This window comes from Ambystoma mexicanum, chromosome 8 (genome assembly GCF_040938575.1).
Source record: "Ambystoma mexicanum isolate Mex_15411 chromosome 8, UKY_AmexF1_1, whole genome shotgun sequence".
NCBI classification, from domain to species: Eukaryota; Metazoa; Chordata; class Amphibia; order Caudata; family Ambystomatidae; genus Ambystoma; species Ambystoma mexicanum.
In genome coordinates, this window is record NC_090929.1 from 287,535,681 (window position 1) to 287,557,158 (window position 21,478).

A 21,478-nucleotide genomic window follows, 5' to 3' on the forward strand; every position below is an offset into this window, starting at 1 on the left:
CTGAGCCACCTCCTTCTCCCGTTCCTTTATTCTCTTACAATGGTGTACTATTATGCTCTGGATCTCAGGCCACCCCTTTGCTTCAATACCAGGTATCTTATCGAGCGCCTTTTGCACTTCTTTGGGGAGCCCTCTTTTTATAATGAAATAAAATAAAGATGTCGATTGATACCAGGGCGTGCCCGTTTCTACTCTCCACATTTCTTGGACCCGAAAAATGTAATCCATAGCCTCCTCCCCATCATTCATTGTACACTGCATTACTGACTGTAAGTCTGGTGTATCTGGGAATGTTTCCCGCAAGGCATCCCACACCCTTGCACGCACTGTGTTAAAGGAGGCTCCGTCATGGCGGTCGCATTCTAATGTTACTCCCGGGAAACCGGCCTTGACCCATACTCTCTCGGCCTGATCCCCCAATGCTGATACGAGCAAGCTCTTCACGTCTCCTATTGCTAGGGGTACCCCGGCTGTGTGCTTCTCAAAGGCGTATATCCACTTACTTGCCCCTCCTGACAATGTTGGCAATAGCTTTAATAAATTGGCTTTATCCATCTGAGCCCATGGAATATAGTTAGGCCTCCCTCCTCCCCTATGTATCAATGGGAGCTGTAGCCTTCCTTTTGTCGTAACATCTGGACCCGTTTTGGCTGCTGATGTTCCCAGTGATGCCATTTTCCCCACCCTGTTCCTTAATCGCCCCGTCCACTCATCGTCCAATGTTCTCATTGAACATGTACCATCCCCCCCTTCGCTTCCCCCTCCCATTGCCATACTCAACCTGTCACTTTCTTCTAAATCGTCCCTTATATCACATAGTAATTCCTCTCTGTCCCCCACAGGCCTTTCCTCATTATCAACATCTCCCTCTCGTGTCCCTACTTCTATTATTCGTGTCGGTTCTTCTTCAATTCTGAACAATATCTCGCCCTTTTTCCACCCCTCTTCAGGTTTTCTATTTTCGCCTGGCGCTCTAGACGTGCGCCCTGATCTAGCTGCATTAAGTGCTGTTTGTTCGCATATGTCTTTTATCCTTGAGAGTTCATCTTTTGCTATTGAAAGTCTTGATTGTAAATCATCTGTGAGCTTCTCTATGTCCACCCTTTGTGTACCTGCCTGGGCTCGCTTCCTTGTGCTTTCATATGGCGGGGGTGCCGGGGGCCGGCGGGGTGTAGTAGTTGTCGGGGGAGGCACGTAAGTGGGGTCGCTGTACCCTTCTGCGGGCACAGGCTTGTTTAATATCGGGTACAAACTTATTACCTCTACTGGTGGCGCTACACTTGACAATTCTTTAACATCTTTCTGTATCATCAGTGGATTGTCGGTGGTGGACGGGAGGTCAGGATTTAATGCTACCGCTTTAGGTGGTGGTATCTCCTCAAATAACCTCCAGAGATCTAATACTTCTCTCCTATTTTGCAACTGCTTCCCCTTGTACTTCAAACAGATGCATGTGGCCACCATATCCAGAACACTTTTATCAAATGACCCTCCCTCGGGCCATATCTGGGGTAACCCCTCTCCCTTTAACTCGGTTACCCATTGGTCATGATATTTCTTAATTCGCTCCGTGTAGCCTGGTAAATTCGTACAAATATGTGATAAGGGTGTTTCGGCCCCCATCTTGTGTATTCTCCTAGTGCTTCATTCTATCTGTGTGTCCACAATTACAATGTAAACCTCTTACCAATATTGTTTTCGTTTTTTACCTCACAGTCAATAATGGGCTCCTTTGTGCTCTGCCCCCTGCCTGCGCAATACAAAACTGGCTGTACACAGTCTCTATTCTCCTCTCTTTGGGGGGCACATACAAGAGCAAACCATCAGTTATTTTGACAACATTAACCCGGAAATCAAATAGGCACACACTCACTCCACCTTGTCGTTTTTCTCTTCAAAAAAGTTCTATCCGGTCACACTTACCATGACCATTCCATTTCTATACATTTATAGCCATTTTACACACTTACAACATCAACCTGTCGTCTGACACATACGAGGTGCACACACCTCCCAGTAACACTCTGTTCACAATTCAAGCTGCCCTCCCTTTCCTCCCTAGCCGGCTGTCCCTATCCTTCTTATTCCGATATATGGATGCGCATATATATATATGTATTGGTCTGCCCTTCCCTCTTATAGTAGGACTCTCTCCCTCTTACTTTCTCCCTGAGTTTTGTACTAATCTCACTTTTATTTACCCCCTAACCCTAAAGAAAAGAAAAGAAGTAATAGCGGTCTCTAATATATTCTCAGTGCCCCCTTTTGCTGGACACTTTTTATCTTATATTCCACTTCTTCATATATTCCCAGTACTAGTCAAGATAGCACTATGCGGCGCCGCCTTCCACCCCCTTTTGGAGCTAGGTTCCCGTCACTTTTATCTCTTATTCACCTCTTAATCCTAATGGCCATATGCAAAGAAAAAGCAAGGAAAATTTTAGGATGATCCTTAGTAGATCTGCGTACCCCCTCTTCGTCCCCTGTCCTACACTTCTTCCCCCACTCCCTTTACAATCGCTCGCACTCAATACTCACGTGCCCGTCTTGAACCGATAGTCTCCGAAACTGGGTCCGTCCAGGCAGTGTCGCCGTCAGCTCAACAGTCAGCCCCGGCTCCAGCGAGCGGTTCTCAAAGGGGATTTTTCAACTGGGATCCCGTACCCTCTCTCTTTTGAGTGCGCACTTCTTAGTGTACCGGTCGCCGTTGGCGGCCAGCCTCCCGGAGCCGGCTCACCGTGCGTATCCCTTTTCGACCGGAGATTCTCGTGCCAAAAGGGGACAGTAATGTTAGATCGGGAAAAAATAATAGTAATAATCACGCTTTCGGGGTCACCACTGAAGGCAAGCGTCCCCAGCCAGCACGATCCTCCCCGCAATGAGAGACAATGAAGGACTCTCCCAAGTAGGGAATAAGGCCAAGACAGAGTGCGGGTGAGCTTAAATGGGAGCTTATCAATCAGAATATGGCATGCAAAGAACTCTGCAAACTCCGAGAGCGCTCTGTCTGACAATAGCAAAGACAGGCGTATATATTTACAAAAAACGTCATAAGAATCTACATACTATAGGGGGCACAAGTTCAATGGGATTGGGTGGCGATGACTAGCTATAGGTGCTGCTGCGATGTGGTTGGCCGTGGCTGAAGAACGTCACTGGTCAGCCTCGTGGGTTGGGCTGGGCCTGGCAGGTTGGCAGAGTTCATTCGGGCGGTGTTGTTGTGCCATCGCGGCCAGTGTCATAGATGAATGTCTTTTCCTGACTTATTTGCCCTAGGCCATGGACACCGCAGTCATTCAGTCATTGCAATATTATTTTCTTTTAGTAAATCTTCCAATAGGTTATTCTACAGGTCAATGCAACACAGGTGGAATGCACCTTGTGAGGGGTCTAATGGTCATTCATCAGGGCATGGTTACCAGCGTCCTGTTGACCGGAGCCATAGGTTGAGGGGCTAAGCTTCGGGGCATGGGACGGACGGTACAAGCCTCCCTGTCTTGTTAGATGTGGTTATAAATGTGCCACTGTGTGTTGCCACAGTGTTGGGTGTCCTGATTGCACAGGGCCATAAGTCTAGGATGATCTGGTGGGTTGTGGAGTTTACGAGGGGGCGCCTTTGGAAGTGTGGGTTCAGGCAGAGGTTTACTGCTGTGCTGTAAATAATGCAGGTGGCGGCCCGTGGCCTTGGGCGCTGCAAAGGGGGCTACACATCTGTGAAGCGGCTCCAGTCTAGTTGGGGGAGGTTGGGCAGCGCGGCGCGGGCCTCTGTTCTCATGTTTGGCAGTCTCCGCAGGGTGGGAGGGGAAATGGCCTTGCACATATTTACAAAGGTATCTTCCTCGCGTGTTGCCGGTTTTTGGAGGCGAAAACATCACAATCATTAGAACACTTTATAATATTTGTTTGAATTACTTGAGAACATACATTTCACTTCGCTGAAGGCATTTCAATTATATTCAGTCTGAGCACCTTATTCGTACACTATGTTTCAACAATTACAGTATTTAGCTATATGCATATACATCTTGCAGTAAGTGAGGTAGCATTACGGTTGGTGTAGTACACAGAAAATGAACCGCCATCGTATGTGACGGTGGCGGCACGCAAGGGGCTTTAAACATACACGCGTGACGAGTGCATTCTCGCACACCCTTCACAGGTGCCCCCTGTATGGTTACATTCGTTTTCTTATGTACTCTAGCAGCATTAGTTCAGTTATGGCGCGGGACCGCGGGGTGTACGGTTTTCAATGATACTTCTAAGGAACACTCCCCCGGAATGCTTTTGTCATTTGCACACCCCTGCAGGGGTGCGGGTCCTTCATGGCTGGTGTCATGTACAATAACTACACAATTTTACAGGTTTCTTTAGTGTAAGTGGTTGTATGGAGAGGATACAACAAGTGGTTTTTGACATTTATATTTGGGTACCTTTCTGCTTTCATCAGATGACCATTCTACAGACCTACCCATCACCCAGGCCTTGCTGACCGGGTCATTCTGGGAGCAGTGATACACTGCGGACGGTGAAATGTTACAGTGTTAGTATCTTATGCTAGTTCATGTCCGTCCTGCTCGTGGGAACGTGCTTACAGCGGATCTGCCAGGGAGCTGCGGCAACAGGGATAATTGAAACTCTCCGAGGGTGGGGGCTGCGCTACAGTGCGCTACGCTCACACCATCTTTATTAGACAAAAAGGTTTCTGAGGCCTAGCTAAATTCAATACGTGTGGGCAATGTCTTCAACAGGTGAGCCATCCACCACCTGGGCCCGGGTGGTGAGGAGGGGACGCCCAATGAGCCATGGCCCTCACCTGGGGTGGAGATGTAGGCCAGGGGGGTCCCTTGGACCACTCCTCCCCTACATTTCCCATAGCTTTCTACTTGGTAGTTTAAATGAAAAATCAGTACCAAGGTTGACAACCATTTGTAGAAACTTTCAGGTGTAATTATGTTTCTAATGACAGGTTTCTCTTATGTTTTGATCTGTTATCTTCTCCTGTCCCCAAACCATGACCCTGATATATATTCATAATTATTATGTTCGCATTTGGGAATATTGTTTGTGAACATTTATTTCATGTTTTTCTTTTATCAGCCTTGAGGAAGACTTGGAGTCGAAACATGTGTTGACTGAGATCACAAGAAAACAGGGGAACATAATAAACCCAAGAATGTTGAATAACCAACCATTGTATTTACATTCTTGTTGATTATATGCTCATTCAATATAAATTGTTACAGCAAGTGTGGGTTACTACTCTAATTTGCTATCTTATTAATTGTAGTTTCATAATGGTATTTATTTAATTTATTAATAATTATGGTAAGAGCAAAAATATTAATTCAACAAAGGGAATGGGGATGGCAAATATGCAATGTGGCAAATGAAATTCATATGTAATAATACTTTTAAAAACGTGCTGCATACAGTCCCATCACATATTGCTCACAGTCCTGTTGTGCTTCAGGACAAGGAGGAACACCTTCTTAACATTGTTTATCATACTTTGACAGGTGTCTGCACTTGCCAACACAACTTTGAGATGTGCTGCAAGATTTCTGACTTGTTGGCCAGCTTGTGCCCATGCATGGGGTACTCCAGGGAGTTCTGCATAGATGCATCCACCGGAATTAGGTCTGAGATAGCTTGCTGGAGTTCAGTCACCAATGAATTCCTGTTTCTCCAGAAAGGTGGTGTCAGATGAGTGCTTGGGCTCTTTTGTCCTGCAAGATCAGTAGTCTGCAGGTGTTGTCTTGGGTATTTGTTAGTGTTCCTCCTTGAGGCTCCCTGCAAACCCCCAAGGCTTCCATCACGGGGAACCTTTGGAGATTCTAATATATTTGCCCACTCATTTAGGTATTTAGTCATTGTTCATGAACTGCCCATCCATTTTCCCTGCATGACTTTCCTGGAAACCCTTCCAAAGCTGGGGACACACCCACTGGGGATCCTCCTGTTTTCCACAACTTTACTTTCCTGTATGTGTTCCCATTTCTTACCTTTGTTGTTTTCTGTCACTTCTACAGCTCCTGAACCCATTCCATCCAGTGGCGATGTCATGTCCAGTACCACACCCGCCTCGTGGGAAGGGGTTTCATCATGCTGTTCCGATTCAACTGGTGGAATATTTCCTTTGATGTTTGGCGGGTATTGTCTTCAGAGCACCTGTGAGGTCCTGCATCCTGCTCCAGCCAGAGAAGCTGACAGATTGCAAGAAATCTGAAACGCAATCCCGAGCCATGAAGACACTTCTTAAAGAGTTGGCCACAGCGGTACCAAATTGCTAGTAGAAGTGGCCATGTAACATCAGGAGAATGCCGTGTTATTTAAGTCAGTGTCCCATTTACAGGTGACAGTCGACCAATTGGCAAACATTTTTTATTAAAGACGAACCCTTGCGGAACAGGGACTAGTTCATGTTCTGTTAATGGTACAGGAGGTAGTGCTTCCCGTTAAGACTTCTGCCCTATTCTGACTCTGGCCACCATTCAAGCACTCAGTACGTTTACAGGCTTCCCTTCCCCTCCAATACCCACCAAGTATAGTGGAGATCCCAAGGAATTTAAGGCTTTTTGACCCAATGTCGGATTAATTACCTCAACAGACCCCAATTGTAAGCTAAAGTTTCCTTTGTATCGTTTAATCTAAAAGAAAACAGCTTTAGCTTGTATCACACCCTAATTTTATGGGAATAGTGCTCTAAAAACTAAATATTCTGGGTTTTAAGATGCTTTTCAAACCATGGTTGACCGTCAGTATGCAGTACAGGCCATCTGAAATGAACTCCTAGAAATAAGACATGGGAATCGATATTTATTGACCTACGTGGCACATTTTCGTGGTCTGTTCACTCAAACAAATTGGCCCAAAGATTCTCAATTGACAATTTTTCATAAACGAATACAAGATGATCTCAAAGATGCCCTTTTGTCAAGTAGTGGCATCCCTGGAACCACTTTCAGAATACATAGCCCTGGTGATTAGAATAGACAATGATCTAACGAGAGAAAGGGAGAAAAGAAAAGATTAGTGTTCGGTAGAACCTATCCCCTATGGGAAAAAGAAACAATAACCTTCAATGAATCAGAACCCATGCAGTTGGGCTGTACTTGAAAATCTGTAGCACCTGAAGAAAGAGAAAGGAGAGGGTGTGAATGTAAAGACTGGAGAGGGTTATCTGTACTCCTGCCCTCTATTTGGCAGAGTAGAAACACACAGCACCCCAGCCAAGATTCTCTATGCGGTAACGAAGGTCGAGCAATCAACGCTTAAGCTCTCAGGAGGTGATGCAGGCTGGTTCTTAAGCACAGTGTAGTCCCCAAGTCCCCACAAAGGAATGTCCACACACTATGTTAGGGGATAACACAATTCTTTATATAAATAAGGTTCAATATTTATAGAATCAATAACACACTTTGTGGTCTGGCAATTCTAATATGGTAAATATGTACACTGTCTATGTGGTACCGCAGTTAACTCTTGACTCCTTTAACATGCACCATTTGCTCCCAGTTTCAATGGCATACAAATCAAATAGTAAAGTGAATCAACTATAGACATGGGAAGGAAGACAGGTTGGGTTAAACAAATGGCGGAATACTTTGTCCCTACCCAAGACACAGTTCTATGTGAGGATCCCCCCACCTGGGCAACCTGTAAATAAAGTGTATGAACAAGCCCAGTCCATAAATGTTTAAGATAGTCTTGTTACCTGCTAAATGTTCTACTACCCTAATGTACCTGAGTTCAGCAGAGTTCATTGATGGATCGTCGACGTATCCCTCTTGAGTGGACTCCATTTAAGGGAGGAGACAAGGGTCATCGAGATTCCTCGAAGAAAAGGTGAAAAATGTTGTTGAGAGAGCAGCTTTGAGCTTCGCGGTGCTCGTCGATGATCGGTCGTGGACGTCCTGTGAAGATGAGGTGTGCAGTACACCTCGAGGAAGAGAGTTTGTTGCCACAAAGCAGATTCGATGAAGAATGTAGGCCTGTTAGCGGGTGTCGGCATCGGCGACGACGATCGGGACTCGACCATGGCTGGCTTTTTGGATCTTCGTTGGCATCTTGTGGACTTTGGGTTGCAGGAAACCCACCGGCGGATTTTCCTCGGTTCGTCAGCGACCTTGAAGCATTGCGGCTCTGGTCGATGAGGTTACAGCAGTCCTCCAAACCTCGGTCAACGGTGATGGTCGTCAACGGCCTCAATGTCCTGGGGCTTACTTCACTGTTTCCAGAGGATGCTGTCTCCGGTCAACAGCTGTTTGGGACTGACTACCAGGGTGCCTTCATGAAGATGAGCTGGTGCACGACGTTCCCTCGTAGCTCGGGAAGAGGTATCCTAGCCAGTTCCATTCTTGGATCAGTTCTTGGAGACACGACAGCATTCGGATTGTGTCAAAGGAAAGCAGCAGCAGAGTCCTCTTCTTCCAGCTGTGCTTCAAGGATAAGCATCAAGTTTCGACTTCAGCTTCTGAACAATTCCAGTAAGTGAGAGGTCCCCAGATATACTGTTCTGTCTCTCATTCACACTGCCAAGCCAGGCTCAGGCAGCCAATCATTCAGAAGGGCATTCAGCAGGCGGGAAGCCAATCAGGCTCACAGTACATTCAGGCCATTCTCTTCCATCCAGACACCCATAACAAGGATTGGGGATTGGGGCAAGCACCCAGTCTTTCAGCACTCCACACTGCATTCATGTCAGTTTTGGGCAGGGCTATATCATGCTTTGTGTCACGCAGACAGATACCAGACACCCATATCATGAGGTGCATATTGGTCACACACTCCCTTCACCCAGGTCCCACCCCAAGGGTGTACCCACAACATACAGTCACTGGGAAGGCTCCAACCAGCCTAGCCTGGACTTCCCCACAAAACCATATATGGTACTTCCACTCAACAGCCCATCAGGGGAAGGGACAAAGTCAGGGCTTCCCAGGAATTTGGGAAAACAAGGTAACAGGCAATAAAAAGCAAGTGGCTACCGAGGCCATTTTGTCTCCTATCAGAAATCAACTGATTCCAATGGCCGGGCCTGGGTATCCCAACATGGAGGATACTCAGAGCACCTATCAGATTTAGCACAGCGCTGCCCCTATCCCATTCCCTGCTCTTTGGGCCACACATAGGTGACCAAAAACATACACTAGGGGTACAGGGTTGTACCCCCACTCATGGCTGCCATAAGGGTATTCCAAGGGTCTGTTCACCACAACCAAAAAGAGGAAAAGAAGCACTGCCAGGAGTCCCACATGGACTCATGTGCAGAAAACAACATAGAACACACATCAAAAAGGAGTACAGTACAGGGACAAGGAGGACCTGTCCCTCCAATGCATTTCCAGCATCACAGTGAACCTCTGCTTCCACTGTGGACATGCCAGTCATTCAGTGAGGGGTTGCCCCAAATGCACTCCTCTTCCAGTGGGAAGCACTGCAGCTCATCCTCAATAGAGAATCAGAGGGATAGTGAGAGAGGACGCTGCCGGGGCTTGGCCATAATCCTAGTCAAATTTAGAATGAGTGTATCTGGACTCAGACTCTAAGATTGCACTCACCACATTTCTCAAATCAGCATATGTTGGCTGGTATGGGGAAGCGGTCCCCATAGACCCATCTACCTATTCCTCCTCAGTGCGAGCCGAAGAGGAAGTGTCCCTTTTTGGCTTAGTCACCACCTACCTCTTAACTTGTTTATAGAGCTCCTTCCCAGCAAGCCCTCTCTTTTTGTATAACTCATACATCTCCCTGGTTTCAATACCATCAATTTCCCCCTTGTTACATCATCTTTCAGCAATTCTAAAAACATGTCCTTCCTTGACACCTAGGAGTCTCTACTATCCTGCTCCTGCCCTCCATTCTTCGCTCACTGCACCTGTCCCTCTCAGTCTATCCTCACCTTTGTCCCATTCACCCAGGTCTGACAGTTGCTGAATTGCATCAACCACCTCATCAGTTGGTTTTCCAGTCATAGCTACTAACAAAGTCATAATTACACTTTTATATGCAGGTGGGGCGGTTCTCTTAACCATATTTCTGGTTGACACTGACAGTGGCACCACCCCCATATGTACCCGTGTGTCTACGTGAATTGCTTCCTTCATCGCATGCTCCCTAATTTTCTGAATCGCCTCTTTCAACGTGTACCACTTGTTTTACTCACTGGGCCAGTCATTGGTGATAGGATACTTACGGTTAGACCCTTGGGTCGCTATGTGCAACAGAGTCGGCTGCGAAGCTTGGCCATTTGCATCTGGGGGAGGCTCTGCCCTCAATACCTCTTGTATGTTGGTGTCATTGGACAGAGGCAGGAAGCACAGGGAATCTGTGGAGCCTACCAACAGGGCCCTGGTCCCCCATCAAACATTTGCACCATCCATGTAAACAAGGGCTCGCCTGTTCTCTGCCTCAACCAAGTAATAATCTGCCCAACCTCTTGTTGTGTGTAATCTTCTAGCGTAGTGAAATGCACAAATCCCCCTTCTGGGTTATGGGGATGGTGGCCAGCCCTATGCATCGTTACTGGATTGGCAGTTAATGGCTTTTTGTCAGGTTTTGATTTAAATTCTGCATCTATATCTGGGTTACACTCCGAGTCATTGGAATTCCAAATATCACCATCCCATAGATCGGGGTCCCAATCCACCCCTGCTGTGGCAATTACAGCTGCCACCTTCTGTTTGTTTATATTACCTCATTGTTTTTTTATTTATATTGAGCAACTCTGATAGCTTCCATCTCAGCCACTGCCTGGTATTTACCTGATTTGTTGTGGCAAAGTTTCATTTGTAATTGCTGCATTAGTGAGATGTTCTTTTCAGCAGCTAACTCTTTCTCTAAATGCAAAATATCTTCATTCAGCTCAACATTTCTCTGGTGCATTTTTCTGTAGGCATTCAATGGAATCCACCCCCACATCCTTAGCATGGTAAATTCCTTTCCCTTTTCCACTGAAACCTTATATAAAATAAACATGACCTCTCCGGGTCCTGCCTCACCTAGACTTTCATCCCACTTTTCATTCAATCCTGAGCTGCATGCCCACTCTTGGGCCCATTTATCGTATGGGCTGCTTGCCCACTCTGAGATCTTTACACCAAGCCAGTCTTTGCCAGCGGAGGACCCCTTATCTTTTTCTTAAACAAAGTGTTCATATTTACAATAAATTACAGTAATCTATCTACAATAACTTATTCACTGCAACCTGAAGGCAATCACGCACAACACACAAACAAAACACTTATTAGCACAACCTGATGCCCCCTGCAAAGGGAAAAAAACATCTTTCACTATAAATCTTACCCACAAGCGTTCAATGAACCTTGATGCCTGAATTCTTCATCATAAGGCACCCTGCTCACAGCACCAAATGTTTTGCTTTTCACAGAGTGCATGGATACATTTCTATTTTTCTCCCCAGTACACTGAATGAAAAACTTAGGGCGCTGAAGGGCAAGTATCTGCACACAGTCAGCTAGGATGTAAAATGGTTCTTATACGGCCTCTTAATTCACCAAAAGCACACACAAATTAATAAATGCAACAAGAATAATACATGAATACATGAATAAAAGAAGTCTAAATAAAATACATTTACCGGTGACACAGCTGCAAGCACACCCTCATCTCGCCAGCAGTCCCTGAAAAGCTCCCATACAGGCAAACAGGGAGATCTTGGCATCAGTGGACCTGGAGCAATGTGTCTATCCTCCAGCGAAGCTTTCTGTCTGACTGCTCTGGCGCCCCTCATTTTAAGCCATCCACAAAAGCATGATGTCATTTTCCAGAACCTTCTGGCTTTCTAAGTCTCTACCTGTTGACAGTTTACATGGGTGCCCGGCCGGAGTAACCCATGGCAACCCCAAGAGGCAAAACTCTTCCATTCCTCAAGAAAGCAGCAAAAAACAACTACATAGCTTCTCTTTAGATTTAGCAAATTCCATAATGACGTTATCAGGTACCAGCTGGCATTGGCTCATTCTAGCCTAGGTGTGCATTTTCTCTCCAACATTCCCTTGAATACCATGAGCAATAGGCAGTGATGAAAACCTGTTTACCATGTTTCTCAGTGTAATAATATGAGAAGAGTTTGCATCAAGTGCAGTTTCCACTGAGGCCTGCAGCAAATGTCAATTATGGCTCTGTAGCACCCAAAATGCATTGCACACAGGCGCCATGTTTTAGTCAAAAGCATTACAGGTGGGTGTAGCTTTGTTCTTAAAAAGTATGTCCTTGAAGTCATCCCCTGCCTGGTCTCTCTCCAGAACTTCATTGGGTACACCTGTTTTTTTTCTTTATTGATACAGCAGATCATAGGGCATAGCCTGCAGCAACTAACTTCCAGAGAAAACTACACATTTCAGAGATGAGACAGATTGTTCAGTGGCTCTCAATTAACCAAAGAATCACATTCAAGGCTCTCTCTCTCATATTCAAATTCATTCACAATAAAGCACCAAAATGCTTCTGTGAGAAATTTAAACTCAACACATCAAATAGACAGACGATATCCTCCCATACTAATTGCCTTATCATACCAAGGTTTAAACTACAAAAGGCAGGTGTCAGAAGTTTCCTGGGTTCTTGCAGCCAAAACTTGCAACACCATACCCTCAAATATCAGAGTGGAACCGTCCTACCATAAATTCCTTAATGCAGCCAAAGCTTGGCTCATCATTAACGAAAACTAACCTCATCCTTTGTCGCAGCACCCTGCTCCACAAAGGCTATGCACCTAACTGTCTTGTGTTATTACCTAGCGACTCAATTATATATCCAATGTACATCTCTCTCAAGTATATATTAATATTCTCCTTGTAAGTGTGTAAAATGTGCTAATTTTCTCTGCTTGTAACTGTAATTATGTAACTTCAAGATATGTGCCCAGATGCCCGAGGGCTAGGTGCGCTATAAATAAAATACAATACAATACAAGCGGATGCGTGTAATGTGGAGGTGGACAACTGATCTCCTTACCCAAAATCAGGCCCATCTCGTAAGAGGAGAGTGCACATTTCAAGTTTAATGTATACAAACGGCTGAGAGCGGCTAGACAACTCTTTAGAACGAACCAGATTCTCCCCGAATGACACAAAGGTTACACATTATATACATTATTGCATTGTTTAACACACTCCCATATATTTAATTAGAAAGCCATCCCCCTAAACATGATTGGTTAACCCTACACAAGGAAATCTAATCCCCCCAAATCCCCATGTTCTCATTGGATACATTCACTTAACCACCATCCCCTTTTAACATACATTTGCATTAGCTCATATTTACCGCACCCCCCCTTTTCGGGATCTTTCGATAGTCGGTCGTGACATCATCACATAGTTACATATTGATGCACAAAAATCCTACTTTATTACAGGTTCCATCTGGTCGGGGACTTCTAACCCCAGTCATGTTGCACATTGCTTTTACAAGGACACTTCAACAATATGAGGTGGGAGATAAACAAACAAGTTTGCTTTCAACATGTGATAAGCATATTATATGCCCAGACTTGCTGGAGTCCCTGGTATCTTTCATTTCACGCTAATCTATAATGACTACTATTTCAGCATGCATGGCCTCTGGCCACATCCTGGTCATTCCTGAGAACCTGATTGAGACCCATAAACCATTTGACTACTCTGCCCTCAAGCACCCCTTGCACAGGATGTCCCCAAATCAAACCTACCAAGGGATCGGACTTCCCTGGTCACTGAATAAAAAACTCCCATGCTCACAGGAAGATTACATCTCCTATCGACAATAGATCCAAGTTGTAAACCCTTGCCTGGTTGCAACTGACCATCTGATGTTATTGCAACTGGCCGAATGCAGTTAGCTGCCTTCCCCCATCGTCCATGATCAACCAACTTCTCAGGTCACACAGAATGTATCTTGCCACTCTAGGTTTCTGCAGCCTACACAAACCCCAACTATGAGGGGGACCTGCGGTATACAGCCTTCCCATGTATTTGTGTATTCGCCATGTACCCCTTGTTCCCCAACTGTCCTAAACACATTTCCCTGAAAACCCCTGTGTATATATGTCTGTGCATGTATGTTCAAGACTACTGCATCCCCTCACAGTGGCTTCCCCATCCGCAAATCTCTTTTCTCGCGTGCTCATATAAAGCTCTTGCTTCTCATCTTTAGGCGCTATGTAGCACACCACACAACTGTATTATGTTCACATTGTTTTGACAGCCTTGTCATTATGTTGCTACATGTTTACAAATCTAAAATGTATCACTATACACAAAGCAACACTAATAGTAACACTCATCCCATTCTTATTAACTACACGAAATGCATACTAAATCGCAACATCATGCTAATTTCGCGTCTACCCCAGTCACCAATGTGGTGCGCAATGCAAACCATTGTTTCCCATTGAAACCATTATCGACCACCCCAACAGTTACAACCCAAACATAATCCACAAGGCCACCCCGGCAGTCACCACCTCCACACAGATGAATATTCAGAAAAGTCCAACAACTGACCATGCTATCATCCGCTTCCAGTCCAGAGCCTGCTAGCACGGTAGATGACACCATTGCTGACCTTGATACTCTACTGTAACCACACCTACCACAGGATCTACTATCACCTGTGTCATTCAGAGGTATCCAATAAGCTTAACAAAGTAATTTTGCTGCATGCTTGCAATTACCAAATTTGCAATGGAGCCTCTGCTAATAATGCATCTAAAATGGTGGATGGGGCAACCAAAGTGCCATGGTAGAGTAGGGTCATGGGTCCCACCACGTCCTCATATCGCACATAGAACAGGTTTCAGCCACAGAGGAACACAACAGAAGATACTGACAATCACGGTTTGGTGATATGGAGCACAGTGGCACCAGCCCTGCTGTTACTTTCTTCCAGCACTGAAAGAAACATCAGCCCTCCCTATTCTGGTACATGCTGTGGAACAGAACACGGAAGGGAGACTAAGGTCTAATGACCATAGCATCATTGTAAAACCTACAGGAGCAATGCTCAGCTTCTTTCTAATAAACCTGAATGTTGTTTTTATGAGCATGACCACACACTATTATACTGTCATATACTGACATCTAATAACGTCCAGTCAAAGGGTGAGTATCCTTTGCACACTTTTCTGCATCTTATTGTGTTCAGCACTTGAACTTTAAATGTATCAGAATTCTGCTACCAAATGGGGAATGTGAGATGTTGCTCTCCAACGCAGCGTGATTTACTTTTAAATCTCTTTTGTTGTAAATGGTTCCCTTTTATTGGTGAAAGATCAATAAACATGGATGGAGTAGTATTTGTATTTGTGTTTGCGGTTTCATATAGCATAAACCTAGCTAGGAGGCAACAGACTGCTGTACACGTCATAGAGGGTAACATACAAGGGAAAGGGGCTTTTCAATATGTTGCATGGGCGGGCACCGCTGTGAAGAGTGGTAATTCAATCACATGCATTCAATTAGTGTTTGCTTTTTTTCTCCTTCAACCATGACAACAGCAATTTAGGCTATGCAATATGGAGATGTTTGGCAACTTGGTTCCACTGTCACCTTTATTTAGACATAATTTCATATCACGGACATGGATCTACAGGCCAGCTTAATCCTGACATATATTTTTGAGGATTGATTGACTTGGTGCAGAACTCCAGCCTAAACCCCCTTCAGCTAAGGGTGTCTCAGGCTGGCCTTATTTGCCTTTCACAAAAATCCTTCAAACAGCTTTTTCAAAATTGATTAATAGTCCCAACAAAGTATGTCCCACTTGGAATGGTAACAATGGTTCTCCTTCCCTATTCTGCTGGAATTTCAGAAAATAAGGGACTTGGTCTCTCTCCTATCCTAGAGCACTGCTTTGCAGTCCAAATGCTGGAATTTAAAAAAAGAAAAGGTTCAATCTCTCAAAAGTCTCTTTAAAAAGTGTACTAAATTGTGGGGTACGTTCCATCACTCACATTCTCTCTGGTACTCTCACTGAAAGCCCTACAATTTGTCTCCCATTCATGAAGGGCTACGACCACCTCCAATCTTCTTATAGGTTCTATAGATGTCCCTGTGTACTACCAGAAGCTGCCTGTAAAGGTGGTGTTTCTCTTCCACTTTGTATGAGAGTCAAATGGGGTCCCTGACCTCAGTTTCCCCAGAGAGGCGTAAGACGTCCTTATCACACAGGAGTTGAGTAATCCTTTTAAAGGTGCACTGTTGGAAGGCGAACGTTTGTTGTTACTGCTAATTGGCTTATACAGCACTGCGCGCAGCGGGTGCTCTTGCTGTTTACTTATCGCTTCCTGGAGGAGGTGGTTGCGGCTGAGGCCACGTGACGGATCATGTGACCTCGTTCTTCTATTTAACAACGGACCAGCCGCCCGAGCGGCGAGTTGAGTAATCCTTTTAAAGGTGCAACGTTGGAAGGCAAACGTTTGTTGTTACTGCTGATTGGCTTATACAGCACTGCAAGCAGCGGGTGCTCTCGCTGTTTACTTATCGCTTCCTGGAGGAGGCGGTTCCGGCTGAGGCCACGTGACGGATCACGTGACCTCGTTCTTCTATTTAACAACGGACAAGCCGCCCGAGCGACGAGTTGAGTAATCCTTTTAAAGGTGCACTGTTGGAAGGTGAATGTTTGTCGTTACTGCTAATTGGCTTATACAGCACTGCAAGCAGCGGGTGCTCTTGCTGTTTACTTATCGCTACCTGGAGGAGGCGGTTGCGGCTGAGGCCACGTGAAGGATCACGTGACCTCGTTCTTCTATTTAACAATGGACCAGCCGCCCGAGCAGCGAGTTGAGTAATCCTTTTAAAGGTGCACTGTTGGAAGACGAACGTTTGTTGTTACTGCTAAATGGCTTATACAGCACTGCGAGCAGCGGGTGCTCTTGCTATTTACTTATCGCTTCCTGGAGGAGGCGGTTCCGGTTGGGGCCACATGATGGATCACGTGACCTCGTTCTTCTATTTAACAATGGACCAGCTGCCCGAGCGGCGAGTTGAGTAATCCTTTTAAAGGTGCACTGTTGGAAGGCGAACGTTTGTTGTTACTGCTAATTGGCTTATACACCACTGCAAGCAGCGGGTGCTCTTGCTGTTTACTTATCGCTTCCTGGAGGAGGCGGTTCCGGCTGAGGCCACTTGACGGATCACGTGACCTTGTTCTTCTATTTAACAACGGACCAGCCGCCCGAGCGGCGAGTTGAGTAAACCTTTTAAAGGTGCACTGTTGGAAGGCAAACGTTTGTTGTTACTGCTAATTGGCTTATACAGCACTGCAAGCAGCGGGTGCTCTCGCTGTTTACTTATCGCTTCCTGAAGGAGGCGGTTGCCGCTGAGGCCACTTGACGGATCATGTGACCTTGTTCTTCTATTTAACAACGGACCAGCCACCCTTGCGGCGTTAAGCCCACAGCGGGGACAAGGGCGCAGCATTTACAGCACTGTTTGTCTGCTGTTTGGCTCTGGGAGGCGCTGGAGGTGATTTTATATTACTACTGCAAGTTTTTACATTGGTGTATTTAGCAGGATATTGGGTAACTGCGGAGGAATTCTCTTTGAGCCCAATTTTTTGCCTAACACTTTCTGACATTTTAATTTTTAACTGCCGTGAGTACATTATTGACAGTAGCCCAGAATTTAACATCTCTGCCCTTGCAGAAATTTCCCATCATCAATTGGTGTAATTCTAGATATGGTTTGGTATATGTTCGCTACTTCCAATATTGTTTATCAAATTTTTTAAAAGGAATCTCCTTTGGGTTACCTTCAGTATTTAGTTGGACATTGGGGAGGAGAGATGGATTAGGGGTGCTCCTCAAGCCATCGGGCGTTCCCAAGGCAGTGTAATTATAATATAATATTCTCTTTTTTCCTTTTTCTTTTATTTTTATATGATAGTGATCTTGAGAATTGTTGCAGGTTGCACAGATTTTACCTATACTGTTCTTTGCCCAGCCTTTTTATATTCTTCTTCTTTTTAATTTTTTTTTACTCTATCTCCATAGAGGCTGCGAGTTATACTCTCTTCTTATTCTTTATCTGAAGGGAGTGTTTTTCGTATAATATAATTACTCAAACATGCCAGCACTTAGAAGCGGGTTCGAAACTGTGGAGAGTCTAGAGAATAACATAGTTGAAGTTCAATTGGCCTCTCCAACTCAGTGTGAGGCGACTGTTAATATAAATCACATGGAAAATTAGACTGCCTCCAATGGATTTGTGAAGTTAGTGATGGAGACCCTAAGCGCATACCTGAAGGAAGTGTGAAGGGATCATCCATCACTGACTCTGCAGCTGTGTAGGCTCAAGCTCCTATTGGGAGAAATTTAGATATACTAGATATAGAGGCCACTGGGGCCAATAGGGATTTGTTGGATTCTAGACAGGAACTCACGGACGAAGAATGTCTGCAGCAAAGTCTATTTGGTACCAAAAGGGTGGTTCATTTTCATGCATCCACTCCACTTCAGAAGATGTTTTTAAGTGGAAAAATGCAAGCTGGGGAAATTAACAGCGTGGATTTGGCCAAGTTGAACATAATGGGAAATAATAAGGATAAATACCCATCGGGTACTAAGTACTCTACCCACATCTCACCAGCAGTGTTTGTTTTTGGGAAGGGCGACCAGAATAAGATGCAATGTGCTATTAGTCCCACCCAGTCTAAGCATGATAACTGGGGTGAACAATTTAAAGGGACACCCATTGGTTCTAATCATAATCTTAACCTACCTAATAGGGGGGGGTGATTTGGACGACTACTTTCTGCTTATGGCGGATGCTACGGGTGATTTGCTTAAAGAAATTATTGATTTGGAGATACCGACAGGGAGATATCTATCCAAGGGTAATAAGGTGAGGAGTTTATCTGAGGGGGCTCTGATTTGTATTACTAAAGACACCACCATGATGGGGAAACAACAAGAGGGAAAGCAATTAACCCCCACTAGAACGGGATTAGAGACTTCTATAACACCTATTTTTAGGAAGATAGCTGACACACAAACGGATAAGGAACCGTACCATCGTCCCAATACAGTGGATAGTTCCACGGAACCTCACCAAACAATACTGGAAAGTGACTCTGATGTTAAGAATAAATATGAAACACCCTGTTCAGACGGGGAAGTTACAGGAGATTACCTCTTACCTCTTCTATCTAACCTACATATTAGTTTAAATTTGGCTTTGAAAACTATAGGAGAGTCCCAAGAGATGCTCAGTGGCTCTATGGTAGGCCAACAAGCGGCTTTTAATCAATTAGTCACTCGTGTGGCATTTTTGGAGGGTTTAGTGGAAGGTAAGACCCATAATGAACATAATATCAAAGAACGGAACATACATGATAAATATAGAGAGGAACAAGATATTAGGCTAACTACTATGGATGCTAAAATCACTACTTTGTTGGAAATTATGCTTTCAGGGGATCGCCCTACCTCTTCAGACAAAGGGATAGTGAACCTAGACCGCCACGACTTAGGAGGCAAAAAACGTAATAAAAATAAATATGGAAATGAATTGAGTTGTCCAGATAGTCCTTCTGTCCTTTTGGATGCTATCACAAGAGATACAGGGGGGCAAGCTCAAGAACAGTTTTTGGAAAACTCTAGTGTGCAGGAGCACGGCAGCGAATTATCTAAGGGGGGGGATGTTTGAATATTAATAGTGAAGAAGCGATAATTATCCAATTAACTCCACCTAAAAAGGGGAAAAAATCTAAACAAAAGTTTAAACATGTAGAGAAAAAACTAGAAGACCCAGTATTAGAAACGGGGGGACTGACTATATCTGATAAAATAGATCCTGTTAATAACTCAGATTACGATATTAATGAGGTACCCCAATCTCCTGTGAATAGATGTAAAAACACAAAAAAACAAGCTAGGATGCTAAAAAAACTAAAAATATGCCTAATATAAAAATTAAAGGCAGAAACTCGAATTTTAAAGCAATCAGGAATATGTCGGCTCAAGGCGAATGTGAAGATAGCAGGGTAAGGAATGCTCCTAATAGAGAAGATGATAAGGGGCGGAGGGAGGTTTCCAATAAAGGTTTTTCAGCTGGGGGAGAAAAAAATATCAACCCGAACATGGATGAGAGTAACTTATTGAAAATTGGATATGACCGCCCCCAGACGAAACAAACTAAGATGACTGCTTTTGGTAAAATAGTCAGTACTAAACATGCCAGAACATCGATAGGCACACAACAAAGTAAACTTTTCTCGGTGGCTCAAGTTATAACACTGATAGTATATTCCAATACACCCCTCTTAGTGTGTCAGTGGTCATGGGTGGGAGTGAGAGTGGTTGTTCGACCAATAATATGGTGGAAAGCCCCTTAGATACTCAGTTGCTTAAAACCCAGGACTACCAAGGAAAAATTTTGGCTAAACCTTCTGTCGATAACACAAAGATGCAACCTATTTTGGCCCAGCCCCCTTCAAAGATCCACACAGGAAAAATTCTAGGTTGGATTAACAATAATAAAACTGATTCTCAGCCTAGTTTAAATAGAACACATCTTTTAAATTTCTTTTAAAAAATTCCTCTTTTGCGGGCTATAACAACAAATGATATAGACGCTATCTCCTTACAAGATTATAATAATCATCGTATGGTAAGCTGTTTTCACTCGGTGATGGTGGCAGATATGGTACGTGCCCAAGAAAAAAATCTTAATTCTTTGGGATATGATCTAACCACATTACCAGATGACAAAGAGGCAGATAATTTCCTTCAATATAAGGAATTGATTAACACTCAAACGCATCAAACTGTACAATTGGATAATAAAAAAGTAGAAAATTTAGATCCAGGGATGGCCTTAATTGCTAGTCTGCTTAACAGTGGTCAAGATTGGTCATGGTTGCAACCAGTGCTGAAAACTTTAGGGACCCTTACTCAAGGTAAGGGGTGTTCCTAATAGCGTTAACATCGATGTTATTTCCTGGAATTCTTGTGGGGGACTACACTTAAATACATTCTTGACTAAAGGTGAATTTATACCTGTCCCCATATCTATTTTTTTCAAGAGACCATGATGTTGTCTGATATGTATATAGAGGGATTCTATAACTTCTCTTCTTTAGCATCTAGGGGGCAAGCTGGGCGACCGAGTGGCAGTTTGATTACCGCGGTTGATCATAATTTGGGGTTTCATGGTAATGTTATTTTTAGGAGTGAGTTGCTTCTGGGTATTATCCTAACATCAGAAAACAATGTAGACCCGATCCTCCTGTTAAATTTATACTGGAACCCTTCAAATGTGACCATAGATACAGTGGAAGGCTCTCTTGGAGAAATTTTGGGTTGTTGGTTTGAGAAGGGGTTTGGAAATCGCATTATCCTGGGAGGTGATTTTAATTTGGCCTGTGCTAAGGGCTCTATGCTAAATGAAAGAGGGGTGATCCCTAAATTGCTTCATCCGAGTACCAAGAGAGGTATATGGTGGGATAAGTTCCTTGATCATTGGGATTTGGGGCT